Source organism: Saccopteryx leptura, chromosome 1 (genome assembly GCF_036850995.1).
Source record: "Saccopteryx leptura isolate mSacLep1 chromosome 1, mSacLep1_pri_phased_curated, whole genome shotgun sequence".
Classification (NCBI taxonomy): domain Eukaryota; kingdom Metazoa; phylum Chordata; class Mammalia; order Chiroptera; family Emballonuridae; genus Saccopteryx; species Saccopteryx leptura.
Genome location: NC_089503.1, coordinates 348,347,695 through 348,363,015, shown reverse-complemented (window position 1 = coordinate 348,363,015; position 15,321 = coordinate 348,347,695). Strand labels below are relative to the sequence as shown.

General features: G+C 36.8%; 1 pseudogene; it reads left to right on the top strand.

Annotated features, from left to right (window-relative positions):
- LOC136388442 (sulfotransferase 6B1-like) overlaps positions 1 to 11,657 on the top strand; it is a 123,774-nt pseudogene extending 112,117 nt beyond the window's left edge.
- The last annotated feature ends 3,664 nt before the right edge of the window (positions 11,658 to 15,321 follow it).

Below are 15,321 nucleotides of genomic sequence, written 5' to 3'. Positions count from 1 at the left end.
TACTCATCTTCTTTTCCACTCATCCCCCTGACCTCTTCTACTTCCACAGCCATGGTTCGATTGGTTAGAGCTCATAGGTCCCAGGTGCTCTGTGGAGCCTCTGCCTCAGGTGCGAGAAATGGCTCAGTTGTGAGCCTGGCCCCAGATGGGGGTTGCTGGGTGGATCTCAGTCTGGGCATAGTTGAGAGTCCATCTCTCTATTTCCCCTCCTTTCACTTGGAAAAGAAGAAAAAAAAAAGATTGCCAGAATGTACTCACTAAAGTGAACATGCAATAATAGGAGCTTATTTTTATGGTAATATGCTAGTTATTTTTAATGAGAAATTAATATACATGTAATCCTTTTCTCGTTTCATTGTTTGCTTTTTGTTCTTTCATATGTTACTGATTCCCTTTCATTTAATTCTTTCAAGATAACTGGTTTACAAAGTAATGACTACCTTCTCCTTTTGTCAATGTTTCCCTCATTATCTAAAATGGATTACATCAGTGCCAAACTGGTAAGTTAGAAGTGAAGCTTAGTGACCTCTACAAAATCTTACATCAATACCTTTCCTTAAAAGAAAGAAAAATTGTATTGTGGTTAGAACTCTTCTCCTTCCCAAGAACCAAAAAAAAAAAAAACCAAAAAAAAAAACCCAACAACAACAAAACAAAAAAACCAAAAATCTAGGTTTACTAAATAACAAATATGTGGCACAAAGGAAGTGACTCCTGGAGGACAGAGATGCTCAGACAAGTGCTGGAGGGGGGGGGGGGGTTATTAGCCAGTGGAGCAGCGTGACCGAAAAGGCAACAAAACACGAGCTTCCCGAAATCAGCTTTTCTGAGTCTTACATACCTTTACAGCTTTAGCTTTCATGTGACAAGTGCCTGATTTCTTTGACTTCTTTGTCTGGACGCCTAGGTGACTTTTGTGTCTCTGGGAGGGGAGGGGGTGTGAGAGGGGGTTTGAATCTGCTGTGCTTGACTATTCACATATCCCATTTTTCTTGCTTGTGTTGCAAGTTATTTCAGGGAGCTGATAGAGGGGCTACACGGCTGAGGTTTGTTACTTTTCAAACTAACTCAGTCAGCCCTTGGAGCCCTTCCTCTCTCAATACCCTGGCTTAGATAAAAAGAAAATACAGCTGAGTAAAATTTGCAATGTGAAAATTACTTGGTGTTGCTAGTTTATGTACATGTTTTAGATGTGGCAAGGTTTGGAGTATATGTCTACATAGCTAAAAGAGATAATAAAAAGTTTTTTTTCTGGAACAAAATTCAAAATTATATCGCTTCCTTTTTGCTTTTGATATGTCTATTTGAGAAATCTATTTGGGCCTATAATACAATATTAATATATTGAATCAATTTCTCTCTTTCCTTACTTTATTTTCTTTTTTAAAAAGTATCCTGGCCCTGGCAGGTGGCTCAGTGATGTCCTGGGTTCATTCCTGGCCAGGGCACACAGGAGAAGCAACCATCTGCTCCCCACTTCCCCCTTTTCCTCCTCTTCCCCTTCTGCAGTCAGTGGCCCCAATGATTCAAGTGTGGCTCTGGCTGCTGAGGATAGCTCGGTTGGAGCACATCAGCCTCAGGTGCTAAAAACAGCTTGGTACTCAAACATTGGCCACAGATAGGGTTGCTGGGTAGATCCCAGTTGGGGTGCATGCAGGAGTCTGCCTCATTATTTTCCCTCCTCTTACCTAAATTAAAAAAAAAAAAAAAATATATATATATATATATATATAATAAGTAAATAAATAAGTAGTCTTGTGGCTAATTATTGGATTGGGGAGTGTTTCACCATTTGATGTGTATATCATCACTGTAATGCTATTGTTGCCTGGCATGGTATAGAGAGGATAGGAGAAGGAAGTTAGTTCATTGGTCCAATATAAAAATGATGGGGTTCTGGAGGAGAGCTGAAATAGCTAAAGATGGAAAGAAATGGGTAGATTTGGAAGATAAACTGAATTTTCAGTCAACAGACACTGCTAATGGATGAAGTGAGTAAGACCAAGGAAAAACTCAAAGTTGGATCTTTGGATTTGAGCTGTAGGTACTCATGGATGGTGTTGCTAAGAAGGAATAAGGCAGAGAAGATTTTTAGGGGAAAGACTCAAGAGCTCTGTTTAGGCATATGAATTTGAGATACCTCTCCGTCAGGTGGAAATATCAGATTGCTAGGTGCATTGATGAGCTTGAGCTGATTATACAAATTAGGTAGTAACAATCATACCAATAGGACTTAAATTAATGGAAAGAAGTCACTTAGAAGATTTAGTTAAGGGATGGGTGATTGAGTAGTGGAGGAGAAGTCATGTGAGCATCTGTGAAGGATGAGCCGTGAAGGAGGAGGAAAACCTGTTGGATATGATGTTAGAGGAAACAGGGAGATAGTGGTTAACTGTGTTGGAGGTTTTGGAGTGGTCCACTGACATGAAGACAGAGTGGTGATCACTAAGTTTGGTAACACTGAAGTTATTGCTGACTTTGACCAGAGCAGTGGCACTGAGTGGTGCAGGAAGACGTATTATGGGTAGAGACCCGGTGACTTTGTGATATGGCTGGAAGAAAGCAGCTATTGAAGTTGACCTCAACCAGTGAATTTTTCAAGTCTTCAAATCTTGTTTCTGGATATTTGTTCCAGGTTTGGTTTGTGTGTGTGTGTATATATTTTTCACGACTCTAATCAATATCTATACTCATACTTATTATAGATTATTCCAGTTGCAATTGACTGGCTTTAAAGAAAAAAAAAGAAAAAAGACCTCATATGTAAGTTTATCTATAAAATTAAACATTTAACTAGATAGTTAAAAGTTTAAGTCCTGAAACTGTGTTTGAAAACAAACTAGTATGGGGCAGAGGTTTTTCCTGTGACTTCATTAGTGTCTATACAGGGGTGGGCAAAAGTGGGCTTACAATTTATGTGGCAAAAGACATGCAGGCTATGATTAAAATACAAGAATGAACTCTGTTTTGTGTGCTTGCAACTGTAACCCTACTTTTGCCCTGCCCTGTACAGTATTTGTAGCTGTAAGGAAATATCAAACAGTTATTTTCAAAGACACTGAATTTAAATATCTAGAGGGAATACTTATCATTTACTATTTTAATACTTGGCAGATGGCAAAGTTCAGTAAATAATTTTGCCTCTTACAAACATATTTTTTATGGAGACAGTAGTTAAAGCCTCCCATTTGCTGTGGCTGGTTGGGTTCTGCATCCCACTGACAGAGACCATGGGCAGAGCATCAACAAAATGCACAGACATACTCTGTAACGCGGGGGAGAAGCCAGTACTAAGTGTTCAGACTTATCCTGTTCTAATACTGAAAGCTAGAAATACTCAGCTTTCAAACTCATCACAGCAGGTATTCAGCAAGGAGGAGGAAAAGAAAACCATTACATATTAATTTAGCCTGTTGAACCCTCCTGACATGCACAATACAGCATGCTGTTTCAAATATATGTTATTTTCCTGCCTGTAGTAGTCCATCTGCTTAGGAAGTCTTATTTAAGCACTTCAGTTGAAAACAAGAAAACTTCAACAATGCAAAGCTTCTTTTGGATCCTTGTGGATTTTATGGTGGTATTCAACATAATACATCAGAAATAAAGACTTCACAAACAAAATTTATTTTCTGCCTTTGTCTTTTAAAAATCACAGCTTGAAGATGTTTGGGGCACAGCATAGCACTCCACAGCATAAAATGTTTTAGAGGAAATAAGTTGTGTAGGTGGCAAAAACCCCTACATCAGGGGACTAATGGCTGCTGTGTATTATTAGCCAAATAAAATTGCCATTCATATCTCCATTGTAAATGTGTTATTCTTTTTCTCAAAATAGCTATGTTTGTAAAGTGTTTTTTAAATATCTTAAGAACAAATACATGTTGTTAATATTGAAAATGTTGGTCTTTTAAGTTGGAAATTATATCATCAATTTATATATAATACAAATTAAAGTGAACGGGTATGGTCTAATCTCTATGTATAGATTCTGTATGTAGGGATTTCTAGTAAAGTGGACATGCAAAAAGGATTTGAGTTATACAACTCTCTTCACCATTTTATTTCTATAAATACTTTCAAAGAGGTTTATTTTATTGAGACCAGCACTGTCTCAATGGTTTGGTTCTGTTTATTCCATTCAACTAGTCATGCAGGGCAGTCTCATCAGAAGGGCTGTCAAGGTTTAATAGGCCCCATTATTATTAAAAACATGAAAATGCCCCATATATCATGTAAAACATTACTATAAAAAGGTAGAAAGGCAAAATATTTCAAAGGCGTTTCCAACAAACTATGACTCGGGAGGCTTCTGCTTAGCCTTATATTCCTCATGGTTTTTCCTAAACTCTAACTGTTGGCCTGTCTGCCTTTTCCTCCCCACGATCACTTTCAGCAGAAGTGGTCTAAGGCAGTGAAATCATAAATTTTATTTCCTACCTGAAGCAGCTCATGCAGTTACACAGCAGATGTACTAGTCAAAAATTTGAAAACTTCTATAATTAGTTTGTAGATAAATTGTAAGTCACTTGTGGTTTTGGTCAAATAGAAATTGCTTTGAAAATAGTGATTTATATCAACAAAGATAAGGGCACTTTATGCTAAGCAGAATAAATGTCAGATCGATTCCTAATAGAAAACCTGAAGCAATTTTCTGATAATTCGAGTGCCTAAGTGTTGACTCACATTACCTTAATCCTCTTTTAAACTGAGTAATACCTTTTTCCCGTTGAAGTATATTGATTAATGTATTTGCCACTTGAAGACTTGATCAATGATTTATGAGTATGTGGCATCCACGATATCTGAAATCTTTTTTCCATTAATTCAGTAATACTCTGTCATATGTAATTTCTTAGGTTTTTTTTTTTTTTTCTAGAAGATTAAATTAAGCGAATTTATATCCTAATGCTATCCAAAGGCCCCTACTTTCCACACGGAGATAAATGAAATGGTAGCTTAATTTCTCCATTAAAAAAGAAATGGGTGTTTTCTTTTAGGATGGTTCGGATATTAAGGATTTATTGTATTTTTGTCGTTTTATGCTAACTTTCCAGGGAAACAGAGAACTTAGGGTGCAGGAGTATACTACTTCATCTCTTTCATTTAAAAAGCTAAAATAATGAAGGCTCCTTCTCTTTTTCTAAGTATGCTGAGACAGACTTGAAGAAGAGGGTTGACCTCATGCATGTGAAGGAATTAAATAATTAAAAAACAAAAACATGTGTGTTCTATTTTTTTTTTTTAATTTTATTTACAGTCTCCCCCAAATTGACCTTTTTGGAGTGTAGGGCAGCTGTGTTAGGCTTGCTTGCTGGTTAACAGGCTGCAAGCACTTTGCCTGATCCGTGTATGGGTGAATGGCTGCGTCACGTGTGTGTGTGACCTATATATGATAATAAGGCTATAGATGTTGCACTCATGGGGACTGCGGATGGTGGATTGTGGATCACCTGCCTGCCACTGTGAGGGACCATTCTTGCTGTTTGTTTGCCAGAGAAGAGGTTTTCCTTGCCTGTGTGCTCATCCGCCGCCGTGAGACTTTATTAAGCAGTAATGACCCAACACTTTCTGGCTCTGCAGTATCTCTACCATCTGCCGTAATCCAATGTGGACCTGCCTGGCCATGGCCACTGGCATTACATGGAGAAACAATAATGATAATGACAACAATATTAACAATGTACATACTGTTAGGTCACCAAAGAAGGTACACACAAGGCCTGGTGAGTTTTTTAAGAAAGTTATTGATGCATCTGTGAACAGATGGGCTGAGACCCTAGTGGCATCAGCCCCAAGGGTCTGGAAATTTAAGCTTTGATATGGTTAGTGAGCAAGGCTTAGTCAGAAGGTTAGCGTTGGTATAAAATTTTGGGGCAAGGCAAGGGGATACGCTCAATGGGGAGGCTGGGTGAGAGCAAGCGGGATATCAGTCAGGTTTGCTCAGGTGGGGAGTTATAAGAACTCTCCTGGCAGTGGGTCACTTCAAGTTTAGCCTGGTGTAGTAGAGGTTTCTTGGTAAGGGGCCCTGGACCTGAACCTAACACATTTATGCCCTATAATCGTTATCAACATCTTTTCTTGACTTAGTTTTAGAGTAGTATTGAAAGCAGAAATCTGTTCATCTAAGATGCAAAATGAAAATTGAATTTTCTCTCTTTTTCTTTGTAAAAAAAAAAAAAGCACTGATTTGCTTCATTCATGTTGTGGTAAAGTAGCTTTTTTTTTTTTTTGTATTTTTCTGAAGTGAGAAGTGGGGAGGCAGTGAGACAGATTCCCGCATGTGCCTGACTGGGATCCACCCAACATGCCCACCAGGGGGCGATGATCTGCCCATCTGCGGCATTGCTCTGTTGCAATCAGAACCATTCTAGCACCTGAGGCAGAGGCCATGGAGCCATCCTCAACGCCTGAGCCATCTTTGCTCCAATGGAGTCCTCGCTGTGGGAGGAGAAGATAGAGAAAAGAGAAGAGAAGGGTGGAGAAGCAGATAGGTGCTTCTCTTGTGTGCCCTGGACAGGAATCGAACCCAGGACTTCTACACGCTGGGCCGATGCTTTACTGCTTAGCCAATCAGCCACGGTCTGTGGTAAAGTTCTGATTCAAGACAGGAACTCTAGGAAGTCAGCTATTATTTAACTTGTTTTCCTTAATTTAATTATTGCAAAGTCTTATTATCATTCATTTTACAAAGACTTTTAAGCCTCACATCAATCTGGTAAAATAAGCAGGGCAGGTGTACGTTATTATTCTCAGCGGTGTAATTAAGGCTTGTATCCAAGTGTTCTGGCTGGAAATTCAGTGGCCCCCTTCCCATCCACACTGTAACATGTGGCCTGACACATGCGTGAGAGCACAATTAAATGCCCCAGGTCTCTCCTTTGCTCCTTTCTCGATTAGAGAGCTCATCATGGTTCAAAGAGCTCCTTAGAGAGTAGAGACCTGGATAGGAGGAGGTTAGCTAATTTTACCCTTCATCTTGTCCTGTTTTCTGCCCTAGTCTATGTAGCTTTCTATAATTCAAAGTCCATGTGGTACTGTGCCCTCTCCAATAAGAAAGCCAATCATTCTCTTCCATGTGTCCTTCATTTTATAAGAACACCAGTGTTGGGAAAATGGCCGTGTTAGGCTTGCTCGCTGGTGTACTGGCTGCACGCACTTTGCTTGATTAGTGTGTGAGCACGTGGCAGAGGCACATGTGCATAGCCTGTGTAAGCCTATAGGTGCTTTCACTCAGGAGGATTGTGGATTGTGGATGGTGGATTGCCTGCCTGCCACTGTGAGGGGCCATTTTTTGCTGTTCCTTTGCCAGAGAAGAGGGTTTCTTCTGTTTGCTCATCCACCATTGCTAGAATATATTAAACGGTAATGGCCCAATACTTTTTGGCTCTGTAGTTTTTCTACCATCTGCCAGTATCCAATGTGGACCTGCCTGGCCTTGGCCACCAGCATTACAACCAGTAAGTATGACTTGGTGGTGAAGTCACCTACCAGTCTATGTATTGGTGGTAAGCAATTTGTTTACCTTATGAGAGTGCCTTTTATTTTGGATGTTTCTAAATACATAGAGATGATTTGTCTTTTGCTCTCTCTGAAAAATAAATAACTCCGACAACAAACTTTGTTGTGGATAATGGAATTTTCAAGGAGTCAAAATGAGATATAAAGTAGACATTGCTCATTTCTCTCACATTTGATCTTAGAAGAAGATATTATTTGCTATTGAAAATCCTGGAAACATAAAAGTGCTTCTTCTTAGGCATCATTTTTCTCTTTTAAACTAATAGAAATATCACATTATCAAAGCTATCCATTATATTTGGTGTGAAGGAGAGCAGGCATCGTGATATATGGCAGTCAGGAAAATGCTGGGAGCTAACTCAGGGTTCTTCTTGATGTCAGGGAGTTACCTTGCAATACGGTTGCCTTGATGTAGAGAGTTAGTTTGGTCCCAAGTAGGGAGGCAGGATAATAATGTGGTTAAGAGCTTAGTTTTCAAAGTTAGATATATCAGGCTTTCATTGCCAATTCTGTGACTTATTAACTTGGGTGAGCTTGCATAGATTATTTAACTTCTCTACATGTCTGTGGATACACACACATACACAAGCACTATACAATTTTTGAGTTGGCTATATGTTCACACCATTCAACAGTCAGAGCAATATGAGAAGATATAAAATTAAACATCTTGCTTTTACCACTATCTTCAATTACTCCTTTCCATTTCACTTGAAACCTATATAACATTTTGGACTTTCTAATACAAATATAAATACAAATATATATTATTTCCCTCTTTGTCTACACTGAAGACAGTATGCCAAACTTGCTGATATAGATGTCTAATATTTTCTTGGAAAATGTAACATAGTTTATACCTTCCCTTTAATATGGGAGGATTTGTATCTTAGGTGGAAGTGATAATGTGGACTTTCAAAGCTGGGTATGAAAGAAAATCCAGATTTTTTCTGGTTCTTGTGAGATGGTAGCACTAGGACGCAGCTTCCATGTTGTGAGGAAGCCCAGGAAATTCAGGTGGAGGAGAATCATGGCCCTTGGCTCACAGAGCTTCTAGCTGACAGCACCTACTTGTAAGTTGTTGTGAATAAGTAATTAAAAGTGGCTCCTCCAGCCCTTACTCAAGTGTCGCATAGAGGTGCAATGACTGTCCTTGGAGAACTGTGCCCAAGTTACAGAGTCATTACAAAAATTAAGTGGTTGTTTATTCTTTAAGTCACTAGGTGTTGAGCTGGGTTGTTAAAAAGCTTTAGATAATTAGAGTAGAGTTATGATTTATTTTACTATTTTTGTTGGTGAACACTTGGATTATTTCTAATCATTTGCTAAACATAGCATATAAAGATATGTATAGTTCTAAAATAAACTACCATATATAGAATTTCTGGGCTAAATGATAGCCCTTTTGAACATTTTTATAGATACTGCCAAATTTCCCTCTATGATAGGTTATATATATTTTATTACATTTAGAAAGTAGGGCTAAAAACAGAATTTATTTTGTAAGAGTGTCATGAGATTAAATGATATAATCCACAGCATAACTAAAAACAGAGCTCCAATAATAATAAGCACTCAATAAATGTTGCAGGACAAAATGGCAATGATAAACTGCCTTTTGAAATGTTTCCAAAAAGAGTAGCTGAATAATCGATGTGAAGACTTTAGTTTGATTTTTATTTTGTTTAATGATGTTATAACTAAATGTTTAGAGGGAAATTTGGTATGTACACTTTTAATTTTTTAAATCATCCTTGTCACAAATATAAGACATGGTACTATTTTTCAAAAGGAAGACTTTTCCTTTGGAAAAATTAGTTTTCTCTCAAATGAAGTGATCTGATTTTTATCTTGTTTCTTTTTAGTCAAGTACTATATTATTAAATAGCACAAAAGTGCTAGTAAATCCTTTATAATCTAATGAGAATTAGAAGAAGAAAATTAAGAGAGGCTGTGAAGAAAATTATTATGCATATAATCAAGTGTTTAGGGTAAATCCACAATTCATTTGTGCTATTATGTACATTTTTCAATTAAAAAGAAAAATTTCAGTAATGAAATTGTAGAAAGTTAATTTAAGTTCAAATGAATTATTATTACAAAGGTTTTTAAAACAATTCTATTTTGCTTGTTTTTGCTCCATAATTGAAAAAATTTTTTTGCAAACCTAAGGGAGAAAACTGAATTGTATACAGGGTTTCATGTTATACTTAGATCCTATGATTTTTAGGTTTTTACAAGATTTTATATTGACATCCATAGAACTTTATTTTTCCATTTGACTAAAACATAACTTTGTATGGCACATCGTAACATCCTAATAATTTTCATGGACATTATATCCTTTGCCATTCAGAATGACACAATAAGGTAAATCCTGTTTTCCATATTTTATAAGTGGAAAACCAGAAAGTCAAAGAGGTTTCAAGAGAAAATTGACACCAGGTCAGTTTTCCCAGTACAGCACATTATACTAGGCAATTGCTTATGAGCAAATAGACTCTGCTGAGTGTAATAAAGCAGGCTGTAATGTCAGTGGCCGAGGCCAGGCAGGTCCACATGGGACTTGGGCAGACGTTAGAGGAACTGTAGAGCCAGAAAGAGCTGGGCCAGTTCCGTTTAAGAGTCTTCCAACGGTGTATGAACAAACAGGCAGGGAAAACCGCTTCTCACAGCATCAGGCAAACAAAGAGCAAAAACGGACCCTCAATATGGCAGCCAGGCAATCCTTAATCTGCAATCTGTCTTGAGTCAAACCACCTGTAGTCTTACATAGGCTATGCACACGTGGTTCTGCCATGTGCTCAGGCACTGATCATGCAAAGTACAAGCAAGCAAGCCTAACACAGCTGTTTCTCAACACAAACATTCTCCCAACTCTCCTCACTCTGCCCAGCCCATCTGGAGAAAGAAGCCAAAGCAGTGCATGGTTTGAACTCACTTCTCCCTAGAGAAGTGCATGGCCTACAGGTAACAGCTCTCCAGTTTCTCTGTATGTTCCTTTGTTTTCTTTCTTGTCATCATTACTCTTCAGCAATAGCCTTGCTCTAGCTCTCGTAATTTCAGTCTCCTGATTTTTTATATGAGAACTAGTCTATTTTTCAATCTTTTGTATATTACTGAAAAAAACTTCAAACTTCTATTTTATTTTATTTATTCATTTTTATAGAGAGAGGGGGGAGAGAGAGAGAAGGAAACATCACTCCCATATGTGCCTTGACCAGGCAAGCCCAGGGTTTTGAACAGGTGACCTCAGGGTTCCAGGTTGATGCTTTATCCAAGACTTTCATTTTATTTAAGATGATGTAAACATGTATTTCCAGACCTGCCATTGATCCCAGTTGAGACTACATTTTCTGTTTTAAGTTCTGGTTTGTTATACATGCATTTCTTTTTAATTCTTCTTTCTCTCTCCCCCCTCCATTATACAGGTAATTATTGTAATGAATTAAAGTAATAAAACACAGAATGATGAAAGAACCTAGTCATTCCTTATTCCCTTCCCCTGCTCCCAATGAGTCACCCATTACTCTACCCAGAGGTGTGTGATGAACAGCTTGATATGCATCCTTAGTGTCAATTTCTATGTGTTTTTGTACACATTCACATATGTATACATAACAATCTTTTTGGATAAACTATGTAATGACATACTTGTTTTTTCTGCAACTATCTATTTTCATTAAAGTTTATATGTTGGCACTGTTTTCAGAGCATTGCATATATATTTCTCATGTTTTATATTGGTTGTTAAAACTTATATCTAAGGTAGTACATATACTTATATAAAAGCTCTGAAGGGGTTTGAAAATTATTTGCTGTGAAACCCAAACATGAAGAACAATAAAAGTTATCATTCCATAGTGAGTAGGGTTGAGAAGCTGTTTGATTCACAGTCATGAATGTTTATCAGCCTATAGGCGGCTAAAAGTAAAAGTTGGTATATTCCATAATGTGACTCTGTTATGGAATTATTTATTTAGCCTCTAGCCCAGCGGTTCTCAACCTGTGGGTCACGACCCCGGCGGGGGTCGAACGACCAAAACACAGGGGTCACCTTGTTTTGGTCGTTCGACCCCCGCCAGGGTCACGACCCACAGGTTGAGAACCGCTGCTCTAACCTATTGACAGATTAAGGTTGCTTCTAGTTTTCTTCAGCTGTTAGCAATGCTGCAATGGGTATCTTAAATTAAATCTTTGTGCTAATGTACAAGTATTTCTGAAACGTTCTATAAGTGATAGACTTTGAAAATATATTTACTTTTAATTCCATAGTTGACACATCATTCCAACTGTACTATTTGCTATGTATCTATGCTATGGTTATAGAAAATGATAAAGATACTCCTCAGGTTTCAGTCCAGTTAATATATTTAACAACAATATCTGAATATCATTTTATCAGTAATAAGTTACTTTTATTTGGTTTGAAGAACAAAATACAATTTCCTTTTCATGGTAATCTGGAAAAATCTTAGAGCAACTTGACTCAAAACAAAGTGAGATTTAATTAAAATGAATTAAATGAGACTAAGTCTGAAAACTTTAATGAACCATTTGATGCATCAAATATTGCCATGTTTGGAAATATTTAAGAAAACCTTCGGTTAACTATTATTTTGGTGTACATTCATATTTTTGGCACTGTTTATCCAAAAATTTTATTTAAAGAAGTATTCTGAACCTGCTAGCCTGTGGTAAAAGAAAGGTAAGTGTGTGTTTCTAAACACCAAATACACTTCTCAATAATTTCAAACCAAGGAGAAGAAAAGCATTAATCTAGTTTTTCTTTTCTTCATTTTTTGTGCATGCATGAAAGAGAGAGACAGACAGACAGAGAGGGACAGACAGGAAGAGAGAAGCATCAACTCATAGTTTTGGCATCTTAGTTGTTCATTGATTGCTTTCTCATAAATGCCTTGACCGGGCGGGGCTCCAGCTGAACCAATGCCAAGCCAGTGAGTCCTTGCTCAATCCAGCAATGTTTGGGCTCAAGCCAGCGAACATGGGATTATGTCTATGAGCCTGTGCTCAAGCCAGCAACCTCAGAGTTTCAAACCTGGGTCCTCAGAGTTCCAAGCTGATGCTCTTGTCCCCTGTGCTGCTGCCTGGTCCAGTTACTTTAGTTTTTCAATAGAGAACCTTCTCCTGAAAATACAGCTCATATCGCCTAGATAATATACTAATTGAATTAAACAAAGCTTATACTCCCCCTCAGTCTGAATGAATAAAGTCACAAAAAATGTCTAATTACTTGCTCAGAAACCCAAAACATTAATGGTTGAGCATGAAGATAAATTTAAATTTTCTGATGTTTATGCCTGCTTTTTAGAACTTTTAACTTAAAAAAATTAAGAAATAATAGCTATGTATCTGCTTTAGCAAACTCATAAATCTGGGCATTGTCTCAAAATGATGTATCTTCTCAACTATGTTGGATCAGAAACTTCATTTTGTGAATTCAGTAAGAAGTACTAAGATTTGAAGCAAATCTTACAAAACAATTATCTATAAATTAGAAAATAAAAAGTTTTAGTGCATATCAGCTCTCTGTTATATGCTTCATATTACATATAATAGTTAATTTTATGTGTCAACTTCACTGGGTTAAGGGATGCCTTTAGCTGGTAAAACATTCTATCTCAGTGTGTCTGTGAGGGTGTCTTTAGAAGAGATTAGCATTTGAATCAATAGACTGATTGAAAGTTAAAGATCATCCTCTTAGACGGGGAGCCAGAATTAACCTCATTTTTTAAATAAGAAACTGATTCCCAACAAAATTAAACAGTTTCCTCAAGGAAAGCACAGAAAAACACACAAGGCAAACCACTGGAATGTTAGTTCTTCAAGGGCATATACTGAGTCTTGTTCATAGTTACGTCTCCAATGGGTTACATATTGGATCTAAATAAATATGTGTAGACCATTCTAAACTTTATTATTTCAAGCCATAGCTTTGACTGTGATACTACATCAATGTATTCATTTAAAAAGAGAGAATAAATCTTTCCAGTGACTAGAATAGCCAACTATTTACAATTTTGTGATGCCAAAGTAATAATTATGAAATCAACTGATAAGTGATGTTGAAATATTTTTTTGAAATATTTAAGTCAATAGGAAGACAAAGGAATTTTATGTGCCTTGCAGTATATCTTTTAAGCAGTAGCAAAATATTCTGAAAAACCTTATTTCTAACATACTTTTTAATCCATTACCATGAGAATTATCATTTCATGCCAATCATACACTTATAATTATCCTTCATATTTATTATATTTTAGTCATATCTTTTGAGGGATTTACCTAGAATTTTGCTTTATTAAAGTTTTCAAATATATTTAAAAGTGAAGAGAGTACAGACTAGCCTGGGTTTAAGAATTATCCAGATTTGGGCATACTTGTTTTATTTAGGCTTTTTCCCCCTCAAATATATTAAAGTGAATCTTAGACTTTCTACCATTTTATCAAATGTTTTATTAAATTCAAGAGACATCTTGAAGATTGGTTGTTTAGACTAAATGATCAGAATTGATCTTAGAATTGATCAGAAGATTAGTTGCTTGGAATTATTCTAATTCATTTTACATTTCTGATTCTTCATCCTCTTCTGTAGATAAGTTTTGTAGTTGTCAATATAAGATAGCCTTACTTTGTGGTAACAAACAACCCCCAAATCTCAGCAGATCACAAGTCATTTTTATTTTTGCGGTTAATACATTTCTGGCAATGAATAGATTGTGCAGTTACAAAGAGACAGCATAGAAGATGCAAAAATTCATAGTCATGACTTAAAGAGTACAGCAGAAATTTTCAATAGTTAAGTACAAAAAGTCTTCATACAGTATTTGATTCAATAGTATTGGGATGACACTTGAATGCAGGGAGTAGAACAGCTATTGCATCAGGTAAAGAACAAAAAGGTGAACAAGAGGAGGAAGATGTTATTGTGAGGGAAGTGGGCCAGAAGCAGGATTCCATTCTATCTTCACTTCCTATGGTGAGAGAAGAAAGGCTGCAGTAAAATGTAAAACATCTGTATGATGCGTATAGGATTGTGTTAATACTTTTGGTATTTCCATAGATGATTTGGTCCTATTCAAGCAACTCCTTTGTTTATAAAATCCCATTTAGACTCTCCCCTACACATATCTGGACTCTGGGCAAATCTAGCAAACAATTTATTTACTATGTCCCAATGTTAAAACTGATGTCCTGGAAACAGCTTTTACATGAATGATTTCTGATGAAAGAATGCGTACCTTAGGATGGTGGGTCTGCCAGTATCTCCAGATACTAAACAGAGAAGAAGGGGGGTAGTAAAATGGTATGTAGTTCATATTTTTTGCTCTTCAGGGCTACTTAACAAAGGAGAGGGGATGGTAGAATGTAAACTCATTCTGTTTATCTCTTTATGATCAAGTAAAAATAAATAGCCATTTGTTTAAGCATTTGCAGATACTCCTTTATCTGGAATAGGAGAGATACTATCGCATAACGTATTTGTCCTAACCTTAAATGCGTTAATGTTATGTAAAATGTTTAGAAAGTTACCTGGCTCATGGTAAACAGTCAATATTTATATTGAGCAACTATTATTATTATTATCATAGATGGAAAATACTTTAGATGTGAAAATCAGACACCATAATTTATTCTTTATGAATATTTATTGCTATTTCTAGGTAGTATGTTATGTGATTGGGTTGCAGAGATGAATGACAAAGTTGCTACACTTAGGTCAAATATGGGGGAGACAGAGTAAGTTAAAATGAGGTAAGAAATGTAAAACTACAAGTG